Source organism: Leopardus geoffroyi, chromosome B1 (genome assembly GCF_018350155.1).
Source record: "Leopardus geoffroyi isolate Oge1 chromosome B1, O.geoffroyi_Oge1_pat1.0, whole genome shotgun sequence".
In the NCBI taxonomy this organism is placed as follows: Eukaryota; Metazoa; Chordata; class Mammalia; order Carnivora; family Felidae; genus Leopardus; species Leopardus geoffroyi.
The window spans coordinates 114317923-114330483 of record NC_059327.1 but is presented as its reverse complement, the minus strand read 5'-3'; the positions used below and the strand labels follow the sequence as shown (position 1 = coordinate 114330483).

The 12561-nt window shown below is 43.4% G+C and overlaps 1 protein-coding gene and 1 long non-coding RNA gene across 2 annotated transcripts in view; one reads left to right on the top strand and one right to left on the bottom strand.

The window, feature by feature from the left end:
- The first annotated feature begins 5497 nt into the window (after nucleotides 1–5497).
- On the top strand, nucleotides 5498–11709 carry LOC123594172. Its single transcript, XR_006710697.1, has 5 exons — nucleotides 5498–5646; nucleotides 9110–9277; nucleotides 9575–9813; nucleotides 11012–11098; nucleotides 11573–11709. It is a non-coding gene; the product is annotated as an uncharacterized LOC123594172 (long non-coding RNA).
- Nucleotides 7118–12561, bottom strand: part of ETNPPL (ethanolamine-phosphate phospho-lyase) — a 53169-nt gene continuing 47725 nt past the window's right edge. Inside the window, exons 13-14 of the transcript XR_006710696.1 lie at nucleotides 11628–12376; nucleotides 7118–7528 (exon numbers count right to left, since the gene is read on the bottom strand). The gene's annotated coding sequence lies outside the window, so the exon portion shown is untranslated. The remainder of the gene's footprint in view (nucleotides 7529–11627; nucleotides 12377–12561) is intronic.

Sequence of the window (12561 nt, the reverse complement as noted above, 5' to 3'; positions counted from 1 at the left end):
TTTGATCACCTTTCCTTCCTTTGGGATTCTCCTCACCCCAACTCCCATTGCTTTCATCCTAACCCCAGCTCTTTAGGTGTTTCCCTCTCCCACTGAAACCATCTTTTTCTCAAAGTTGAAGTTCAACGATCCACCAACACCCTCAGCCCTCTTTCCGTTTTCTCTTTGGTTAAAAATCAATACTGTTAATAATTTAATCCTTAACACCTGCAGGCAAAATTTGCCCACCAGAAATGATTCTCACTTGGTAGGGATGAGGCAAAAGTGGAGTCCCTGGAAATATGTCTTCAGCTAGGTCTTTGCTGGGGATTCTCCTTTGATGGTGTTTAAGTCACGAGGTCATTGCACACACTCCTCGAATGAGGAAAGTTAAAAAAATTTTTTTTTTAATGTTTACTTATTTTAGAGACAGACAGAGCACGAGCGGGGGAGGGGCAGAGACAGCCGGAGACAAAATCTGAAGCAGGCCCCAGGCTCTGAGCTGTCAGAGCACAGAGACCGACGCGGGGCTCAAACCCATGAACCGTGAGATCATGACCTGAGCTGAAGCCGGGCACTTAACCGACTGAGCCACCCAGCCACCCCTCAAATGAGGAAAGTTTTAACAAATGTTTTTTATATGGAAAACCTAGACGCTTCCAGGATTCCATAGGTAGGGAACTCATCATGATAAGAGCCACAGAAACTGATATCCATAAAGACCTATGTCTTTTCTATCCTTTTCGCACATCTATGAAAATAATAACAGCAATTGCCCAAAAGTGATACTGCTAATCACTTCTTCTGCATTTTGTGATTCCTTTATTGACCACAAATGCGGTTACGTAAAATGTCCACGATGACACGGAGGGACAAGACAACAGGCTCGTAGTGACCTTGACTAATACAATGAATAAGCGGAATGGCCGGAATTCCAGTTTGTTCTCCCGATCCTCCAAAATGGGTGCTTCCTGGTCCTTTGGCCCTGTGACACATTTACCTTCTCCGGGTGACCGGATGGAAACGCGCACGGTCCCACCCAGGCTGTGCATGGCTCCCAGAGGAGACCTTCACAGCATATGCTCTTCAAAAACCCACGAAAGCTTCACTCATCTGGCGCGGTAATTACAGCATTTATTTTCTGAAAACTTTTCTGAGTCAAATCCCATCGGCCCCAGGGAGAGAGACACATTCCTGTTCTGGATGTCAGACAAGAGTGTTAGCCCCAGCCACACTGTTACTTCTTGTCACTGAAGTGACCCCCAGGAAACCACTGGAATGCTGCTTTTCTCCCACCTCCCACCCTGGGTGCTCGTGCCGGTGCCTTCGCACAAATTCCAGCCTCTTCCTAAACTTGGAATGTCAATCCTTTTCAGAGTTTTTATTTCTGTTTATTCTCTCCCCTTTCTCATCGGCCAGACCATTTTTGTGTGTCTGTGTTGGTCTCAGATGCTCTTGAGTTGTTACCTTGTTTCATCGAATGCGCTTCAAATCTCCCTTGGGGTAGGGCCTATGAGGTCGGGGATCTTGTCTTTCTTGGTCATGCCGTATGTGCTAGTGCAGGACTCTGTGCCTGGTATGCAGTAGAAACTCAATAAATGTTTGCTGAATGAATGAGAAAGTCAAACTCCACTGAACTGAAGAAAAACACCAAACTACCTTAACACCGTGGCCCTAGGGTATTTAGGAATTTTACAAACAGACATTTCCAGACCCTGCAGGAGATCTGCAGAAATAGAATCTCCACGGCAGGAGCCTGGGGAATTTATATTTTTAATAAAAACACCAGACGCTTCTTAGTATTAGGCAAATTTTTGAAACATGTCCCTGGGGTTCCAAATAAATATGCTTCACCTGGTCAGTGTCTCCAAGAGTACTTTCTTCACTGTCATTTGACACTCATTTATTGAGCAACTACTATAGAATTTCTGCGTCAGTGCCAAGGATTTGTCTCTTTCCTGTTCTGTAACATTGTTTACACTGATTTGTAGGTTAATGAATCCTTTCACTCACTCATTCATTCATTCAACAAACACATGTCGCAAGTCCATGATCGGCCAGTTGTGTCCAAACATGTTTGGTTGAAAGAGGAAATGTTCACTGAAGTTTTATCTCTGGGTCCCTGTTCAGCTGTTTTCACTGGGGCTGACAGGCAATTTATGGTGAGGTGGAGGGCTGAGGAGAAGGAAGGAGGAGGAAGAGCTGTGGCTTGGCCCTTTGTCAGTATTACAATATAGTCCTGCCCTTGGCAGTGAACAGGCTCTGAGGGACTGTCCAGATCCCTTCACTGGCCACAAATGTGGTTAGATAAAATATTATGTGCCACTGGGGCTAGGTAACGATTGCTTTTTCAATACAGAGATTTGAGGGGCAATGGTACATATGTAACACGGAGTGATTTTCTTCCGCTTGTGCAGGAAGGGTCATTTAATCCCCAAGCCTATTTTGTTCTTGCACTTGGCCTATGACTTTTGGTTTAAGTCTGGAATCCTTCTTGCTGGACAGTACTGTTTTACCAAGCAGACCTGAAATCGTCGGCTTGACCCTCTGCAGTTTTATGTGTGTTAATGGATGTTTTTACCCATGGCTGTCAAAGTCAAGTTAAATAGAGAAGGTGTGTGGGCAAGAAAGCACCTCTGTGCTCCTGAGCACTGTCTCCAGGCCTGGATGCCTCTGCTGCTGCTATGTGGACCAACTTGGTGGTTCTGCAGGAGAATATATTCACCCCGCCAGCTTCCCAGGCTGGCTTTTCCCCATCTCTGCCACTATACCCCCAACTTTCAGGGTTTCTCATTTTAGCTCTTTGACATCAAAAAGGAAGAAAGCCAATAAGCCCACAAATACGTGAAGTGTATCCCTTAATATTTCTAACTATTTTCTCACCGTCATCTCAATTGATACTCAGTTAATGAATAATTATTACTCAGTTATTATCACTCAATTATTACTCTAGTGCCAAGTTTATCCTTCCTTTACCCCTCTCTTCCTCTTTCCCTCTGGTAATTTTTCTTGAGCAACTACTATATTGGGAGTCCCAGGAGTGGGGGGGTCCATGCTAGAGGAAATGGTGTAATGGGGAAACTCTTTGTCAAAAGCTGTCTGTGAACTGTGTGCATCAGACTGAGCTGGCGTGCTTTTGGGGGAAAGACTTGAACCAGTCCAAACCTGTTGAATTTAATCCCTGTTGGATAGGGGCAGGAATGTGTTGTTAGCAAGTGTCCCTGGTGACTTGGATGCCACTAAGGTCAGAACGACTGGTGTTATCAGGGAAGATACAAATTCTGTGACCTAGGAGTCCGTCCTTAGTGGAATGACTTCACCTCTTCAGCTTTGGCTCCCTCAGCTAGAGAAACTCCAGGGACGCTGTGACGCATGGACATAATAATTGTAAAGCACAGTTTCTGGCACACAGCAGGTGCTTCATAGATGGGCATTACTCAACACTAGATGCTCTGGAGGATGAAACCCTTAGACGGCATAATTCTCATCACCCTTACCTTTTCCTAAAACCCATGTTTCTCCTGTACATCAGGGGTCCTCCGCTGTGGCTGCTCATTAGAATCACGTGAGAGGCCGGGAAATTTTGAAAATCCTGATGCCAGGGCCCCACACCGATTCCATCAGAGTCCCTGGGGGTGGGACCGTGGCGTCATGATTTTAAAAATTGCCCAGGTGACTCCAGAGTGCATCTGGTCTACATTTCCTTCATTCTGTCCAATTCCCTTGGTGTGTGTCTCATAACACACTCGAGCCCTCAAGTTCATTTTTGGAAAATAGCCTGTGGCTATGTCATGCCACTTGTGATCTGGAGGAGTGTGCTTTTTGGTTGTTTTTAAGGGGCAGGTTCTGGTGCCTGTCCTGTTATTGTGAGGATGGGAACCATATGGTAAGTCTGGGATTAGGGCCCCAGGACAGAGCTGGTGGGAAATGTTAGGAAGAGCACAGGTGGAGCTAGAAAGAAGCTCTGAGTAGAGCAAGAGGAACCGTAACAGGGATAGTCACTGAGGGAAGCTCAGAGGCTCTGCTGGAAGGATTGACAAATGAAAACTCTCCAAGCTTTACTGTAGGAGAAGGGGGGGGGGGGTTCCTTGTTAAACCCCTCTTCCACACTTAAACTTCTTTAAGACAAAAGCCAACCAACTACCTATGGATATGAATGAAAAGCATAACGGGACATTTGAGGAACCCAGGACAGGAATGCAGTGAGTTCCAGGAGGGGCTGGATGGGGGAGCCACCAAGCCATCAGAGTTATTTCTCATAACCTCGTTTTTCTACTTCTCTTTGCACACAGTTTCACTGCTCTTTCTCTGGTGAACAGTTTTCTCTGCCTTTCTGGGCATTGGGCGGGGTGCATTGCTCCCTCACAGCCCCCAAGTTTATGTGTTAAATTTCTGGCTAAACAGAGAAACTCGAACTGCTCTTTGTTCCAGTTCCAAATTTTGCAGCAGAGGGCCTGATTGGCTTTCAGTCAGGTATTTCTTGTGACCACAGACAATTGCTTTTTCTAGCTCTCAACCAGCAACGACTTTTGTGCACAGGTGGTAATTTTCTTTCCTTCAGATGTGGAACGATTTGGCTATAAAATGCACTTGTGATAACTAGGGCTGTAAGATGTGTGCTCGTCTTCCTCTATCATCTCATCTTTCCACGAGAAATTAATACTCATTGAGCCAGTCTGAGCAGGGAACTCCACATGGTGATTTGTTAGTGCTCTGAAATATGTGGTCATCAGTCAAAAAAAAAAAAATTACACAGGTTGGAGAACATACCACGTTTGTGACTGTCATTCAATGCAGAAAGAGAAGCTATGGCATATGAGCCAGTTTGTATGCATGAGTGTGTATGCGCATCCACTATTTCAGTCTGAAACTTGTCAGTACACAAATTTAGATATACAACAAGGGTCTCCACAATTAACTAGCTACGGGACATTGGGTAAGATCTGGTTTACTGATCTATGAAACGGGATAAAAATAATACTTATTATCATGTGAGGAGTCAATAAAATAACACATGAAGTGCTAAGCAAAATATATAGCAATCAGTCAAAATATCTTAAATATTGTTGTTTTAATTTTTATTATTAAGGGGCTAACGTTGATAACTAAGTCCTGAAAGCTGAGAAGGACATACAGGTGCTCTGTGGCATTATTTTAAAGTGCTGTGAATTCAGAACGAATTTTTTTAAATCTCTACCAGCGTTTGATACAATCTGGCAGTGCCTACCACTAGGGGTCAAAGGCTACCTGTTGACTTTCTCTAGAGCCAAGGACAGAGAGAAAGGGGCGGGGAGAAAGCCCGTTGGCAGTTGGTGATTCTGGCAGAAAGCTGGTTTAGAGATAAGCACTATTGAACGAGTTTCACTTTGCCCTACACCTCGGTGATGAAACTAACAGAGGTCACGATTTCCAGAAAGAGCAGGAGATAACCTCACTGTCCAGTCAACATTCCTTTTGTACAGGACAGAGTGCAAGTCCAAGGCTACGGACCGGGGACTCTGGCATACGTAACCCTCATAGAGGTTGTCCTCTCCTCTCTGGCTGATTGTACTAAAGCTGGTTGGGGAAGGGGAAGGAAACCAGCGTTTTTTGATTCTCTGGCGTGTGCTGAGCGCTGGACTGTGTACTGTTCGCTATGTTGTAAGAAGTAACAAGTCTGTAATACAGGTATGAGCTCCGTTTTACAAATGGGAAAACGGATCGGGCCAGGGAGGGAGAGAGAAAGAGAAAGAGAGAGAGAGAGACTGAGACTAACTAATGTATCCAAGACCAATGCAACAACTAGCAAGAGGCAGAATTAGATATTTGTCAATATCTAAACACTATCAATTAGTTTTTCTGAGCTTTCAATTTGTATAAATGGAGGCTTACTAGATGTATGTCAGTTCTCCCCAAAGTGATATATAGATTCAGCAATCCCAGTCAAAATTCCAGCAATTACTTTGACAGGCTGATCTCATAACATATGCACAAATACAAAGAGCCATGAATCAGCCCAGGGTGGGGTGGACCATATTTCGCACTTTCTTCTGAGAGTCGCTAGAGTAAGACAAACTGACAAATCAGGCAGAGTAGCAGAATAGATAAGAATCTGGAGAAAAAAGTTTAAATTTGGAGGGCTTTCTTAGGTCACCAAGTAGGTGGTTTAGGCCAATTCTATTTTTTTTTTCTTTTTAGTTTATTTATTGAGAGAGAGAGAGAGAGAGGCTCCTGTGAGTGCGAGTATGAGTGTGGGAGGGGCAGAAAGAGAGACTGAGAATCCCAAGCAGGCTCCATGCTGTCAGCGCCAAGCCTGACTCGGAACTCGATCCTACGAACTGTGAGATCATGACTTGAGCTAAGTCAAGAGTCAGATGCTTAACCGACTGAGCCACCCAGGCTCCCCCCAGTTGTGTTATTTTACAGGACTCAAAAATGCTCAGTTCTCTGCCCACACGTATGTTCACAGAAACGGAGGGAAGTAAATTGAATTGGTGATGGGAGAAGGACTAGGGGACAGAGGGTGGAATCCCACCCTGTTCCTTCTCCCTCCTTTAAGGTACTTTCCCTTAGTTGCCATTTCAATATAATTATAAGTGACTTGGGGACTGGATTCTTTTTCAGTTCTGCAACTGATTTTACCCTTTCCTTATTTAATATTACATTACACTACTAAATGATGTTTGAAAGGAAGTAAGGAGCAATCTTTGAGCCACTAGAGGCATCAGAGAGTGGCCTTGACACCTTCATCATCTCCGTCAGTCCCTCAAAGGCAACCTCCAAACTCAGTTAAGCTAGGGGAAACCGAGGGGCTTAGCTTGCAAAATCTCCTCCAAGACCAGGACCCTAATTCTCAGCAATCTAGTTGGGATTGCTGCCCTTCAAGCTCTCCATCTAGAAAACCACATCTATAGATCTCTATTCGACCCATGTCATTCTAAAATTATGTAACCATATTTTCCTAGTTATGAAAAGCCCAGAGGAAAAAAGCAGGCATTTTGATATCAACACTCAAATGTTCTAAGTAGCATTAAGAAGAAATGTTGTAATTAAGTGGTTTTTCTTGCTATTCATTTATTCGTTCACGTTCAGCAAGGAATATATATGTACCTGTTAGAAAATGTTAGCTTGCAAAATAGAAAACCCAATTCAAACTAGCTTGGTGAACAAAAAGGATTTATTGGCTCATGTAACTGGAACATCCAGAGGAAGAGCGAGTTTTAGGGTTGATTTTTTTTTTTTTTTTGGTGATTCAGCAATGTGCTTCTCTCCATCGAGATATTACATTTCTCCTCATGCTGGTTAAATGTCCATAGAAGTTCCAGGTTCATGTCTTCATACCAGGACAACTCTTCTAATGCAGCATTCACTGTACTGGGAACAGCTTAGGCCAATGGTCCATGGACTGTGGGCCAGGGAACAGAAAACTGATTGAGTACACCAGTGTGTGTGTGTGTGTGCGTGTGTGTGTTGGGTATCCATGAGAAAATCTAGCACTGTTAAAATGAAGGAAGAAGGAAGGCACGCTGGGTTGCTGAACGAATGTTTAGTGTTGAATTTGTGCTCCACTCTGTGGGAGATAAAAATGTGAATCAGAGCAACTACTGCTCTCAAGGATCTCAAAGGGAAATAGTTGACTACCTACATATCATTGTGTTTCCCCTACGTTACTTACCTTGAATGCAATTAACAAAATCTCATGGCGGAGAACGTTGTTACATTTTGCATGATTTGTAGGCAGTGCCGTCCTGGAATCCCAGCGCTTACATAATGAACACACACACATAAAGAAAGCATTGGATAAGAAGAGAAAAAAAGCCAGAACATCTAAGATACTAATCCCTTTCATTTGAGCACATTTGTTTTTTGGTTGTAGTAAGTCCCTCATTCTGCATTGGTAAAAAGAAAAATCAAACATAATATTCTTCCTCCCGGGGTTCCTGGGTGGCTCAGTTGGTTGAGCATTTGACTTCTGCTCAAGTCATGATCCCACAGTTCGTGAGTTCAAGCCCTGCTTTGGGCTTGTTGCTGTCAGCACAGACAGAGCCTACTTTGGATCCTCTGTATCCCTCTCTCTGCTCCTCCCCCACTCGCACTCTCTTCCTTCTCTCTCAAAAGTAAAATAAACGTTAAAAAAATTTCTTCCTCCTTGGAGCTCCCTTACTTTAAGATATTCCCATGTATTTTAGGGGTTCATTTGACTTGTCTCTCATTTGGAAACTATCATTGTGGTGGATTGAATAATGGTCCCCCAGGGATATTCTGTCCCAATGCCTGAAACTGTGAATATTGCCTTATATCCAAAGGGACTTTGCAGATGTGTCTAAATTAAGGATTTTGCGATGGGGAGATTTCCTAGATTATCCAACTGAATCTTATGTAATCGCAAGAGTCCTAATAAGAGGTCAGCCAGCAGGTCAAAGGAGGATGAGGTCGGATGCGATCTGGCGGTTGGAGTGAAGCATTCTAAAGGTGGAGGAAGTTGGACCAGGAGCCAAGCCAAGCAGGTCGTCTCTGAGAGTGGAGGAGACAAGGAAACAGACTCTACCCTGGAGCCCACAGAAGGCTCCTCGTAGGATTCACTGTGGGCTTCTGACCTCCAGGACTCTAACAGAATAAATTTGTGTTTTAAGCCACTACATTTGTGGTAGTTTGTCATAGCAGTGAAGGAAACCGACCGTCCAATCCCTCTTCCCCTGCCGCCGGACGCACCTCCTTGCTCTCAATCCTGCAGCTACCTTAGAGATCTTTATAGAGTGCAAATCTGTTTGTTTAAATCTCTTCAAAGGCCCCCTCACAGATTAGGAGATAATGTCCACATCCCTTTATAATTCCTTCATCTCCTTCCATAGCAGTTCCCTTCTCTTTGTCCTCTGGTCTTCCTTCCTCCCTTTCTCTTCCGCTGGTTCTCACTCTAGACCCTGGGCTTTTGCAAATGCCGGCTTTTTGTCTGGAAGGGGTGTCTACCCTCTCTGTCTGGGAAATGCCCTTCTTTCTGTATCTCCTGGACTATGGGGACTTCTGCACTGCCCTGGACAAAGTCGACTGCTCCCTTGTCAGTGATCCCAGCACACTCTCTGTGCGTCTTGATGACACAGCACATACCACCCTGTGTTGTCATTGTGCTGTTTACATCTGCTTCTCCTGGCAGGGGCTGATCCTAAGCAGAAACGTGGGAAGAATCCAAGAAATATTTGCCAAAGGCATCGATGAGTATGCCTGTGTCACCTCAGCGTGCCTCCAGGCCTTCAGGGAGCCCGGCCGACTCTCCTTTCCTCCTCTAGCATAGTGCAGATGGACTTTAAAACGGCTCCTCTGGGTTGGTATTTACCACACGGACTTACATCTCAGTCATAAGCTTTCAAGCCAGATAAAACACTCCAGGAAAGGCTGGGGTGGGAGACCAGTCCAATGGATATTCTTAATGGATATAGGAACAACAGGTCCAGCATGGAAATATTTTTAGGAGGAAAGATAGACAAAAATTATAAATCATGGAGTGTGTTCGAGTTCATATTTAGCCTTTAACTAATCATTTCAAAGTACTTTGAAAGGAAACAAATCCCACATGAGGGCGGTGTTTCCTTCCTTATTGTTTTTTTTTCTCACTTCCCAGGCTCAGATTCCCCACTTCCCCACTTCTGCTTCTTGGGATTATCTCCAAAGCAAACTATCCATCCCCAGGTTTTTGTCTCAAGGTCTGCTTGTAGGAAAACCCAAACTCATGCACTGTTTAAAACCACATGGCCACACATCAGGGAAAGTCAAGACTTTTATGACTTCATTATGGGGTGGAGATAAGAAAATTTTGCTGCCCTTTCATTTGGAGGTTTCACTGCCTATCCTAAGCATCTGGTAAGTTAGAGAATGTTCTGCTTCTCTTCTCCCTGACTGGCAGCAGCTCCCTCTCGGTGGGGGTGGGGGGGCCACGTCAGTCTGCACTCCCCAGTTATAACACCCAGAATCAAGCCAGATCAGATATGAAACTAATGGAGGACTATCTAATGCAAACATGCCATTAAAAAAAAAAAAGACTGTTTTCTATCATTCTTGGATTTGACCTGTGAAGCTCTCAGAAAGGCACATGGAAACAATCACAATGAAAGGATTTCATGCATTTTTGGGGGCAAACTTTTTTATTCAAATTATTCTTTATGTTTGGATCCCATCACATTAGAAGATTTGAGAGAAATTCTTAGGTTTTCTTTTCAAAGCTACAGATTTCCTGTTTAATAATAATCATCATTATTATGATCATTATTATTAATGATAATTATTTGGTAGAGATAAAGTGACTCAGTTTGAGGGTTCAGTTAGAATTTTGTCTATTCACTGGATATTTTTTCTATTGAATACTTAAATTGTTAATTTTGTTTGAGGATCCCAAAGCAGTTCATGGTAACAGTGACAACTTTTCACATTTTCCTGGGAAGGCCAACTACATGTAAAGTACCAACTATAGAGGCTTTATTCTTTTTTTTTTTTTTTTTTTTAGAGAGAGCTCACACTCGCGTGCAAGTGGGGAAGGGGCAGAAAGAGAGGGAGAGAGAATCTTAAGCAGGTGGAAGTTGGCGAGGGGCAGAGGGAGATTGAGAGAAAATTTTTTTTTAATGTTTACGTATTTTTGAAGGACAGAGAGAGGGAGATAGAGCATGAGTGGGGAGGGGCAGAGAGAGAGAGGGAGACAGAATCTGAAGCAGGTTCCAGGCTCTAAGCTGTCAGCACAGAGCCTGACGTGGGGCTTGAACTCATGAACCATGAAATCATGACCTGAGTCAAAGTCAGACGCTTAACTGATGGAGCCACCGGGTGCCCCAGATTAAGAGAGAATCGTAAACTGGCTGTACCAAGCCCAGCTCAGAGCCTGAGTCAGGTCTCGATCTCACAATGGTGAGATCATGACCTGAGCTGAAATTAAGAGCCCAAATGCTTTACCGACTGAGCCACGCAGGTGCACCTATTTTTTAATACATCAGAGCCACCTTGACTTTCTGAGCTTTATTTTTATAACTTGGAATATCAGAAAAAATTCATCATCTTGCTCCTTTTAAAGCAGGTGCATCAGGACCTCAATGGTTATAATAGAGATGATCAAATTAACCTCAGGTTGTCATGCATCTGACTGTGGACTCAACGGCAGGTAAGGCCCTGACTTTCTGAAGGACAGAACTTTGCCTCTTGACCCCAGTCATGACGCTGAAGAGTGACGTGAAGTCTCAACCTGACACCCTTTGACCTAGAAGGGGGTAAAAAAAAAAAACACCCAGCTCTTGTGTTGCCCACAGGAAGAGTTGATCCTCACATTTCCCCATTAAGACTTGATTAGAGGCAAAGAGTTTCTCTGAGTGCTTTCTGTAGAAGTAGGAGATTCTTTGCCCCTAGCCTCCCAAACCCAGTATAGGTCTGAAGATTTGAGCCAGAAATACATTCTGTGGGTACACTATAGACTCCGTCGCCAATAAATTTGTATGCGGAAACCCCAACCCCCAGTGTAATGGTATGTGGAAATGGAGCTTTTGAGAGATAATTAAGTTTAGGTGAAGTCACGATGGTGGGGGCTTCATGATGGGATTAGTGCCCTCATTAGAAGAGATACCAGAGTCTCTCTCCACAGCATGTGAAGCCACGGTGAGAAAGCAGCTACATGTAAGACAGGAAGAGGGACTCACTAGAAACCAGCCATGCTTCCTCTAGCCTGATCTTGGACTTCCAGCTTCCAGAACTGTGAGAAAATAAATTGGTGTTGTTTAAGCCACCTAGTCTATTGTATTTTGTTATGGCAGCCAGAGCCGAATAGTACAGAATATAAATTCCAGAAGCACCACTTAGATATGTAGAGAACTCAAATATTCTTACCTCTCTGAGACTTTACATAAAACATATAGTTTATCCTGACAACCATGGCTCCTGGAATCTAACACACACTGGCCATAGACCAGAAAGAAGAGGTTCTGGCTACTTCTGTACTCTTCATATATGTTTGCCAAATATGAAAGACACTGTTAATCCATATGCTTACAACGGATGAAATTTACCATGTATAAACTATATTTCATACATAATTAACCTTGAATTTAAAAAAAAATCAATGCTTGGGAAATAGGTTTCTATGAGAAAATCCTGGAATGACTGGGTTTATTTAATTAAAAAAAGATAAATTTGGGAATATTTTAATGTTATTGGAAATCCAAGCGCCAGTTTTCCCTTCCACATTAAAGGTCACTCTGCACCATTATATTTGGTACAAAGGGGAAAAAATTACGTTCAGCCATGTCTAGTTGACTTGGCTTCAGATGGTGTGCAGTGCTCTTGGCATGTCATTCCAGAAGACGCGTTCAAGTCTAATCCTTTTTAAGGTCTCCTTGTCAGGATAGGATTTGCAGACGTGCTAGTATACTTTTAAGTGTCCATGAGGTACCTGTTAGAAAATAAACATACACACACATCTCCCAAGGACCAATACAAATTCTCAGAAATAATACATATTAAACACATGAAAAGGAAGAGAGTCATTTCCCTAATTGACTCATAATTTACAAGGTTTTATATGTTCACAATAAAATCGGCTCTTAATTGCCCCATTTACTGACCCCTTAATGGCAA